At 44.8% G+C, this 9,358-nt stretch overlaps 1 pseudogene; it reads left to right on the forward strand.

Annotated features, from left to right (window-relative positions):
* The first annotated feature begins 5,033 nt into the window (after positions 1-5,033).
* LOC136523606 (uncharacterized) lies at positions 5,034-8,745 on the forward strand (annotated as a pseudogene).
* Positions 8,746-9,358: the final 613 nt, after the last annotated feature.

Below are 9,358 nucleotides of genomic sequence, written 5' to 3' on the forward strand. Positions count from 1 at the left end.
TTGCGATACGTGTATGGAGCATTAAATGTAGACGAAAAAAAACTAATTACACAGTTTGGTTGGAAATCGTGAGACGAACGTTTTGAGCCTAATTAGTCCATGATTAAATACTAATTGTCAAATAAAAACAAAAGTGCTACAGTAAGCAAATTCCCAAATTTCACCCAACTAAACATTACTGCCGAGTCAATTGTCTGCTCATGCTGCGCCATGACTCTAGTATGAAAATCTTTGTGTGCTCAATAATGCATGTCCCTATTTTTCTTTGTAACTTTTTTTTTCGTAATGCTTGCTGCAAACAACTTCAATTTTAATAAAAGCACAGTAGGGGCTTGCACCCTCTGTTTTCCTTAAAAAAAACCATGTCCCTATTTATACGACCTTTGCCTCCAGGCTTCTCCCTCATCGCGCTCAGTAGTTCATCTCCTTTTTGTTGCCAAGGTCTATTGCAAAAGCTTCGGTTGTGCCACCCATGAGCAGGTGCATGTAGATAGATTGGTGGTCACAAATAGATCAAATATATGTAGCATATTGCCATGTATTCCCACATCCTTTATGCGATCTTCCACCCCCATCCGTCCTCTTTGTCGTCCTCTTCGTTGTCACTTGAGCCTTTGTACCGGTGGATTCACACACAAATACGATAAAGCATTCCCCCATGTGATCAACATATGTACTGTTCGGAATGTGTGGCACTCAGGAATTAGACATGGCGAGACAAGAACTTGGGACGGCCGGTCGTGGGACGCCACCTGCAAAGGTATGGTGCTAGGGAACATAGCCCTACAGTGTCCCTAGCATGGGCTCAGGCGGGTGTGGGCTGACGCACAAAATCGATTAGGATGAGTTGGCTTGTCTCTCTTCTGTCCAGAGCTTCATTCATAGCAACGGGCGGCTCGGCGAGTCCGTGTGCTATTAACACACAATTGAGGAAAGTGAGCAAGAGAATGGAGCAGTAGTTTGTCGAAGAAACGAAGGAGAAAGGCAGAAAAAGGAGACCCTATGTTCGGTTCTGTCCCTACTCGATGCCTTCCGGTCGCCAAGCTGCTATATTAACTTCTCTATTTTCTTTGAGACTCAATATAGACACAAACGCTCACACACACAAGCAGACACTCATCTAAGGACATACGCACGCACATACTACTCTTATGAACACCTACGAAGAACTGAATTAGACTGATAAATTTTGAGATTGACAAGGTCACTATAGACGCCTTACTGTCCACCGGCTTGGAGGACTTAAACCTATGGACATGTTCTACCGAGGTAGTTTTTTTTGCCCTTAAGAGCATGTGCTCCCACTCCATGCACCGTTGGATATGCATGGAGATGTGTGCACTGCAGTCCATGCACATCCAACAGTGCATGGAGTGGGAGCACATTTAACTTTTCCCATATTCTACCATAAGTAACCCAAAAATCTAAGTTGTGCTCAGTTTGCAACTTCTCTATCTGTGCTTGAAACATCACAGTTTCTCCTGTTTGGCTACATCCATGGGCTAGTAACCCACTCTCTCTACGCTTGAATTGAATCTAATGAAACTAGAATGGAGTTGCACCATAGTAGAATACAAAGATGGGAGTTGCTTGGTAATGTGAATATCTGATGTCTTCATCCCGGCGGAACTGATGGAACATTGAAGAAGAGAACCTGAGGAATTTGGTAGTACAGTACTGTACGTATGAATAACTAGAAGAATTCCTGGTGCGTTGCTGCGGGAATTAGCGATGGCTATTGTATTATTATAGAGCACAGAGTAATTAGAAGTTTTAGGTGCTATTTAGAGATGTAAGCAATAGCTGCCTATTGGACAACTCAGAAATTATAATAAGCACCCTTTGCTCTTGGGTAAAAAGATCAAAAGTATTGAAACGTATGATCTAAATTTTCTAAGATTACAATGGACTTTTTAAAGTAATAACTAATAAACATGGGAAAAGAGATGAAAAAGGTGAAAATCAAACTAACTGGAACACAACGACATATCATCCATGAGACAAAGGGCGGAACTACAGGGATTCCCAACATCAAGTATATATGTATATGTATATTGATATGTAATTGAACTTGTTTTCTGACTGTCCACGGCCATTCCTGTGCGTGGAATTTCTTCATATTATTAAGAAAAAAATTGTGTTTCTTCTCCAAATAAAGACTTCTGATGAGTGACTTCCTAATACTTATGAGCGACTAGACGGGTGAGTTGATGTAGTCGCATTTTTGGAAAGACCGAGCTGAAGTCTAGAAAGTAGTATAACCTTTGCCAAAGTCCAGAAGACTTTCATCTTCGTTGATAACTAGGGATGAAAACGGTACGGATGTTTTCCGACCGTATTCGAGACCGAATCTGTTTAGAGGGGTTTAGATCTGTCCGTATCCGAGTCCGGATATTCAACATCCTATACCGTATCCGTATCCGTATCCGAATACTCAATTAGCAGGAACTGTTGTTTTTATATTAAAATTAGAGAAAGCAAAATAAAAACAATAGAATAGAGCTTAACGGTAGCCACACCTTGCACTTCAAGGAAGAGAAGACACAAGTTGGAAACATCGCATGCCGATATGACTAGCAGAACCTCACCAAGGTGCTTCGCTCCTGCGATCCACTAAGTGTGAGCTTCCACCTTGATTTTAGCTAGCAGCAAGGGAATTGATAGAGTTATTTCTAAAAAAATTAGGCGCTATGCTCCTTCCAGGAAAGAGGGCGAAAGGCCTCTAGCGGCAAGCCTGATTGACGGGTCATCTCCTATACGTGCCTGATTTTCCAACGGAGAATGCAATGGCCACGAACATGTATGAAATGAAATCAACTGCACGAAAACGAAGGAGGAAGGATAGATTATGTGTGTGGATGTGCATAGTGAAGGTGGTTCAAAGGAACGGTTGCTGGAATCAAAACGCGCAAGCGCAACTGCAAGTAACAGTAAGATCTATATTGCTGAAACTCTGCATCGTAGTAGTCTCAACTCTCAAGTCTCGTCGAAGGTTGCTCGTGCATAATGCGGTCTGTGTTCTCGTGCTTTGTTGTTTTTGAGAAGGAAGCTTAAAAAGGCACTGTACAAACTTAAGCTGTATATAAGAACAAGAGAGAACGAGCCCATGGGCCAGAGGTTCGAAGGACAGGGGAGCACGCCAAGGTCTCGATCAATACACTACCAAAGACAGCTTCTTCGTCGAGTGTCCCATACTTTGCCGAGTGCTTTTTATCGGACATTCGGCAAAGAGGCTATTTGTCGAGTGCCAGAGATAAAGCACTCGGCAAGCAACTGGCACTCGGCAAAGAGGTAGTTTGCCGAGTTCCGAGCACTCGACAAATAATAACACTCGGTAAAGACCAGGTTTGCCGAGTGCTCGAAACTCGGCAAACCAGAACACTCGTCAAAGGGCCGCCGCCGTTAACCCTTTGCCGAGTGTCTTCTCCTGACACTCGGCAAAGCTCTGATTTGCCGAGTGTCATTTTTTGACACTCGGCAAACCAATTTTTTTTTACTTTTGATCTCCAAACTTTTTCTGTAGTCCTCATACAATACCTAGTACTCCATGTTCCAATGTGACACATTTCTCGAACTTTTTCTATATTTCTTTCATTTATTTCATTTAATTGAATTTTCTTGGATAATTCAAATTATAACTGCTAGTCATTCGAATAATGAAAAAAAAATGATATTCATGTTATTTAGTATAATGTGAGGCCGTATCCAGGAACATACCACCAATTTCGAACATCTTGTTCACGAAACATGACCACGAACTTGCGGTCGAGTTATTTTTAAATTCTATAAAAAGCAAACGAAGACCGAAAATCTTGAAACTCGTCGAGATGTCATGATATCATATGTGGAGGCTGTGATAAAAAATTGAGAAGGTTTCGTGCAAGTTATCACGTACGATGCTTGCAAACCGAAGAATCTCCGAAGAAGTTGCAAGAATCTCCGGAGGAGGAGGAGAAAGAGAGGAGGAGGAGGAGAGGGGGAGAGGAAGAAGGAGGAATAAGGAGGAAGAGAAGTAGGAGGAGGAAGAAGGAGGAAGGAGGAAGAAGAAGAAGGATGAGGAGGGGGCGCCCCGACCGCCGTTGCCACGTCCTCGGTGCTTCCCCATCCGTCGCTTTGTCCACCGGCACCCTGGCCCCTTCACCCTCCGCTGCCCTACGACGCCCACTAGGTATGCCCTACCATCGTCGTTGTCATAGTATTACTAGTAGTTGCGGTAGTAGTAGTGGTAGAGTAGCAGTGGTGGTAGTCGTAGGAGTCGTAGTAGTGGTTGTGACATTGTTATATATATGTGGCTGGATATAGTCTTATGCATGTCAGCCATCGTGCCGTTCATATATATGTGCATGTTGGCCATCGTGCCATTGGTTTTCTTGCATGTTTTGGAAACCTCACCGTGTAGGGAAGATGCTGCCGAAATTTTGTATTGACAGTTTTATGTTTCTTTTTTGTAGAGAAGAGCCCGTCGGAGTGGAGCCGGAGTACCTCGGCGACCCCGATCGCCTTCCTTGCCGCTGCGGGTCTGCCTGCACTGCGTCGCCTCGCCACTACACTGACCCGCCACGGCCCCACTAGGCTGACTCCACCGCCACTTTAGGTATAACCCCTCTTTCCATATCATGGTCGTAGATCATGTAACTCAGTTAGGCGTCTCCCGTTCGAAAGAGATACAGTTGGAAATATGCAGATATTTCCATATCTAAAACTGTATCTGTTTTGAATTGTCCACGTTTTTTGGATAGCCCGCGAATGCATAGGTGGGGTTAGTTTCTATGGTCTGCTCCGATTCGAGACAGAGTTTAGGCATCATCTCCCTGTTGTTCTCTGGATACACACTCTCCCTTGCAGGACGTGTATTTGGAGAACAGCGGGGAGGTGCTGCCAAAATTCTGTCTCGGATAGGAGTAGAGCATGGAAACAAACCTCATCTACGGATCCACGGGTGGGATTAGGACCTATCCTCACCTATTAGATAGTAGGAACATCATGTAGATACAATTGATGTTTATATTACTCGCCACTATATATGTTAGAGGATGGAGGACCGTGAGTGGATGTACACGGGCAGCACAAGTCAGGGTCAGGTCACTAATGAATGGATCGACAAGACCGATGCTTTCTTGGAATGGGCATTTGGCGTGGCTGCTAAAGGAGCGAGTAAAATTTGCTATCCCTGCAGCAAATGTGCAAACAGGAAAAGACAAACGAAGAAGGTCATGGGGGAACATCTTTGGAAGAATGGATTTACGGCAGACTATACCCGGTGGGTCTACCATGGTGAAGCCGATCGTATGAGAGAGGAGGTGGTGAGACCACGCATCGAGGATTATGATGTTGATGCTGGGGTAGCAAACATGTTAAATGACTATCACGAGGCACAATTCACTGAAGGACGTACGGAGGAGGAGCCAGAGGCAACCGCAAAGGCGTTCCATGACATGTTTGCTGCGGCACAGAAACCCCTTCATGGCCAGACAAAGGTTTCTCAACTGGATGCCATTGGACGCATAATGGCGTTAAAGTCCCAGTATAGCCTGAGTCGCGACGCCTTCGATGGTATATTGACAGTTATTGGCAGTCTGCTTTCGGAGGGTCACCTTCTGCCAAAGAGCATGCACGAGTCATAGAAACTCCTTCATGCACTTAAGATGCCGTATGAGCAGATACATGCTTGCCCAAAGGGTGCGTCCTATTTAGGAAAGAATATGTGGAAGCAAAGTACTGTCCAAAGTGTAAATCCTCTAGGTTCCTAGAGGTAGATTCTGGTGATGGCCAGAATAGGTAGCTTGACATTCCCGTGATAATCCTACGACACCTTCCGTTCATACCGAGGATCCAACGGCTATACATGACCAAGGAATCTGTGAAATAGATGACATGGCACAAAAATGGCAAACGATACAATCCTAACAGGATGGTACATGCATCCGATGGTGAAGCATGGACCCACTTTGATGGCATTCATCATGAGAAAGCTAAAGAGGCTCGTAATGTACGTGGTGCACTGGCAACAGATGGGTTCAATCCTTATGGAATGATGGCTACCCCATACATATGTTGGCCCATGTTCGTTATCTCCCTCAATCTCCCTCCTGGCGTATGCTTTCAATGACAGAACGTATTCTTGTCGTTGATAATTCCTGGACACCCGGGGAATAATATGGGTGTGTTCATGGAGCCTGTGATTGATGAATTGGTCCATGCTTGGGAGGAAGGGGTATGGACATACAACCGAGCTACAAAGGAAAACTTCAAAATGCATGTTTGGTACCACTACTCCTTGCATGACGTCCTGGCGTATGGGATATTCTATACCTGGTGTGTTCACAGGAAGTTCCCATGCCCAGTATGCAAGGAAGGTCTGAGGTTCATTTGGTTGTAGAAGGGTGGCAAGTATTCATCGTTCGATAAACATCAGCAATTCCTCCCTCTTGACCATGCATTCAGACGAGACATCAAGAACTTTACGAAAGATGTCGTAGTGACAGACCCTGCACCACCGATAATGACTGGTGCCACGGTTCATAAATAGATAGATGGTCTCATGGTCAATTCAGAAGGTGGTTTTGTGGGATACGGTGAGCAACATATGTGGACTCATAAGTCGGGCTTGACTCAGCTCCCCTATTTTGATGACCTTCTCCTTCCACACAACATTGATGTAATGCACACTGAAAAGAATGTCGTTGAGGCACTTTGGGCAACAATCATGGACATTCCTAACAAGTCAAAGGACAACGTTAAGGCTAGAGTGGATCTGGCAACGTTATGCGATAGACCAAACCTACATATGAAGCCTCCTAGTCGTGGCAAGACATGGAGAAGGCCTAAGGCCGATTTTGTCTTGAGCAAGCCCCAAAGGAGGGACGTACTAGAATGGATCCAGACGTTAATGTTCCCTGATGGGTATGTAGCTAATCTAAGGAGGGGAGTGAACTTATCTACTATGCGAGTCTTAGGGATGAAGAGTCATGACTACCACATATGGATTGAGCGGCTTCTTCCGGCGATGGTTCGAGGCTATGTCCCTGAGCATGTCTGGCTAGTGCTAACAGAGTTGAGCTATTTCTTTCGCCAGCTTTGTGCCAAGGAGTTATCTCGGACCGTGATTGTTGACTTTGAAAGAATGGCACCTGTGTTGCTCTATAAGTTGGAGAAGATCTTTCCACCCGGCTTCTTCAATCCGATGCCATATTTGATTTTGCACCTCCCATATGAGGCACGAATGGGGGGGCCCGTGCAGGGTCGTTGGTGCTATCCAATCGAAAGATATCTAAAGGTTCTTCAAAAGAAATGTAGAAATAAATGCAAAATCGAGGCTTCCATTGCAGAGGCATACATTCTGAAGGAGGTGGCAAACTTCACAACAACATACTATGGTGACAACCTCCCTAGCGTGCATAATCCACCCCCTCGTTATAATGCTAGCGAAAATGAATCGAACCTCACCTTTTTTTGAGGGCAACTCGGAAGCGCAAGTGCATCGACCCCCAAGACCTTGAATCATGAAGAGTGGCGCCATATCATGCTATACTTGTTGACCAACCTTGATGAAGTGGCGCTGTACATGCAGTAAGTTCTCAATGAACTTATTAAATATGCTGTCACTATTCTACATCCAACCCCCTTATTTCTCGTTGGTACAGAGAATTTCTTCATGAATTCTGGCATCAATCAAGAGATCCTACCCCACAGCAGCTAGATACCCTTCTTAGACAGTGTGTGGGAAATGGAATGCCCGATTTCATTTCTTGTTTCAAACAGAAGGTACCGTCCAATTTAGCTCGTACTTAGTTTAACATTCCAAGTTACTCGTACGATGTATCCTGCTTGAGCTTGCAGGGCCAGAGGGATGCGTCTATGCATGCTGAGTTGAGATAGGTTGTCGATGGCTTTGCCTATAGGATCATGTCATTTTCTGGTTATGACGTGAATGGATATCGCTTTCGCACAACAAGCTACGAGTAGAGTCGGCCCAATCAAAGAACCACAAGTTCTGGAGTTTTTATGCCCAACGTTGATGAGGTCGAGTATTATGGAAGAATTAAAGAAATATACGAACTCAAGTTTCATGGTTCCAAACCTTTTAATCCCGTCATATTCAAATGTCATTGGTTTGATCCTGAAGTAACAAGACGGACATATTCTAATCTTGGGCTAGTCGAAATTCGATAGGATTCTGTCTTACCAGGAGACGATGTCTATATTGTGGCCCAACAGGCCACACAATTTTATTATCTCCCATATGCGTGTCAAACCAAAAGGCATCTTAAGGGTTGGGATATTGTGCACAGGGTATCACCACATGGTAAAGTGCCTGTCCCAAATGATGAAGATTACAACTTAGACCCAAACACATATGATGGAGAGTTCTTTCAAGAAGAGGGACTAGAACGGAGGTTTGAGATAGACTTAACCGAAGCGATTGGAATGGAAGTAGACAATGAAACGGTTATTGAAGAGGACGCTGGAGATGAGGTGCAAGATGTGAAGGACTTACAAATGCTTGGGCAATTACATTTAGACAATGACAATGGCAACATTGCTCATTCGGATAGTATTGATTATTTTGACATGATTGATACTGATGACGAGACTTATGATCCAGCTAATCCCAATCATGAAGATTATTTCTAATACATGTAATACTATGTTATTTTGTAATTACATTTTGTTTATTTTGCATCTCTTTCTAAGTACTTCTTATTTATCTGTGCTTATTGGTTTACTGTTTTTAATTGCAGGTGATTGAATAAAGATGGTGGGCGGTGGGATGAGGAAGCTAGCATCCTTGTACGGAAGGACAACGACCGCTGCACCGGGGGAGAGTAGGAGGAGGAGCAGCCGCAGGAGGGAGCCGTCGCCTGTTGCCCTGTCGCGTGAGGAGGAGGAGGAGGAGTAGGTGCCCCAGGAGAACGCCGAGGAGGCGCAGGAGGACGCACAGGAGGAGGTGTAGGAGAACGCACAGGAGGACGATGATACAGCAGGGGGTTCCACTTCCTCTAGTTCATTGATCATCTACTTACGAGGTCCCGCGAGCCTCCCTCAGCGACCGATACCTCATGAGAGACGCTCGCTGATTCGATCCGAGGGGGAATAGTAAGTAACTTTAGATGTTATCACTACTTTATATGATATGGTGAAAATCAAAATAGAAACTAATAATTTTTCTTAATCACTTGGGTAGGAATTGGACGATTGTGGCGAGTGGAGGTGCTCACACACGCTAAGTCAATGGCATCCTTGGTCTTCTGTGCAAGGAGCACTTCCCTGGTCTGGTTGAGTACGCCGGAGTGACGGGGCCGGCCTACTCGTTTGACCACTATGCCGCCGCCCCTGATGCTGCAGATCGGGACCGCAA

Source organism: Miscanthus floridulus, chromosome 18 (genome assembly GCF_019320115.1).
Source record: "Miscanthus floridulus cultivar M001 chromosome 18, ASM1932011v1, whole genome shotgun sequence".
Taxonomy (NCBI): Eukaryota; Viridiplantae; Streptophyta; class Magnoliopsida; order Poales; family Poaceae; genus Miscanthus; species Miscanthus floridulus.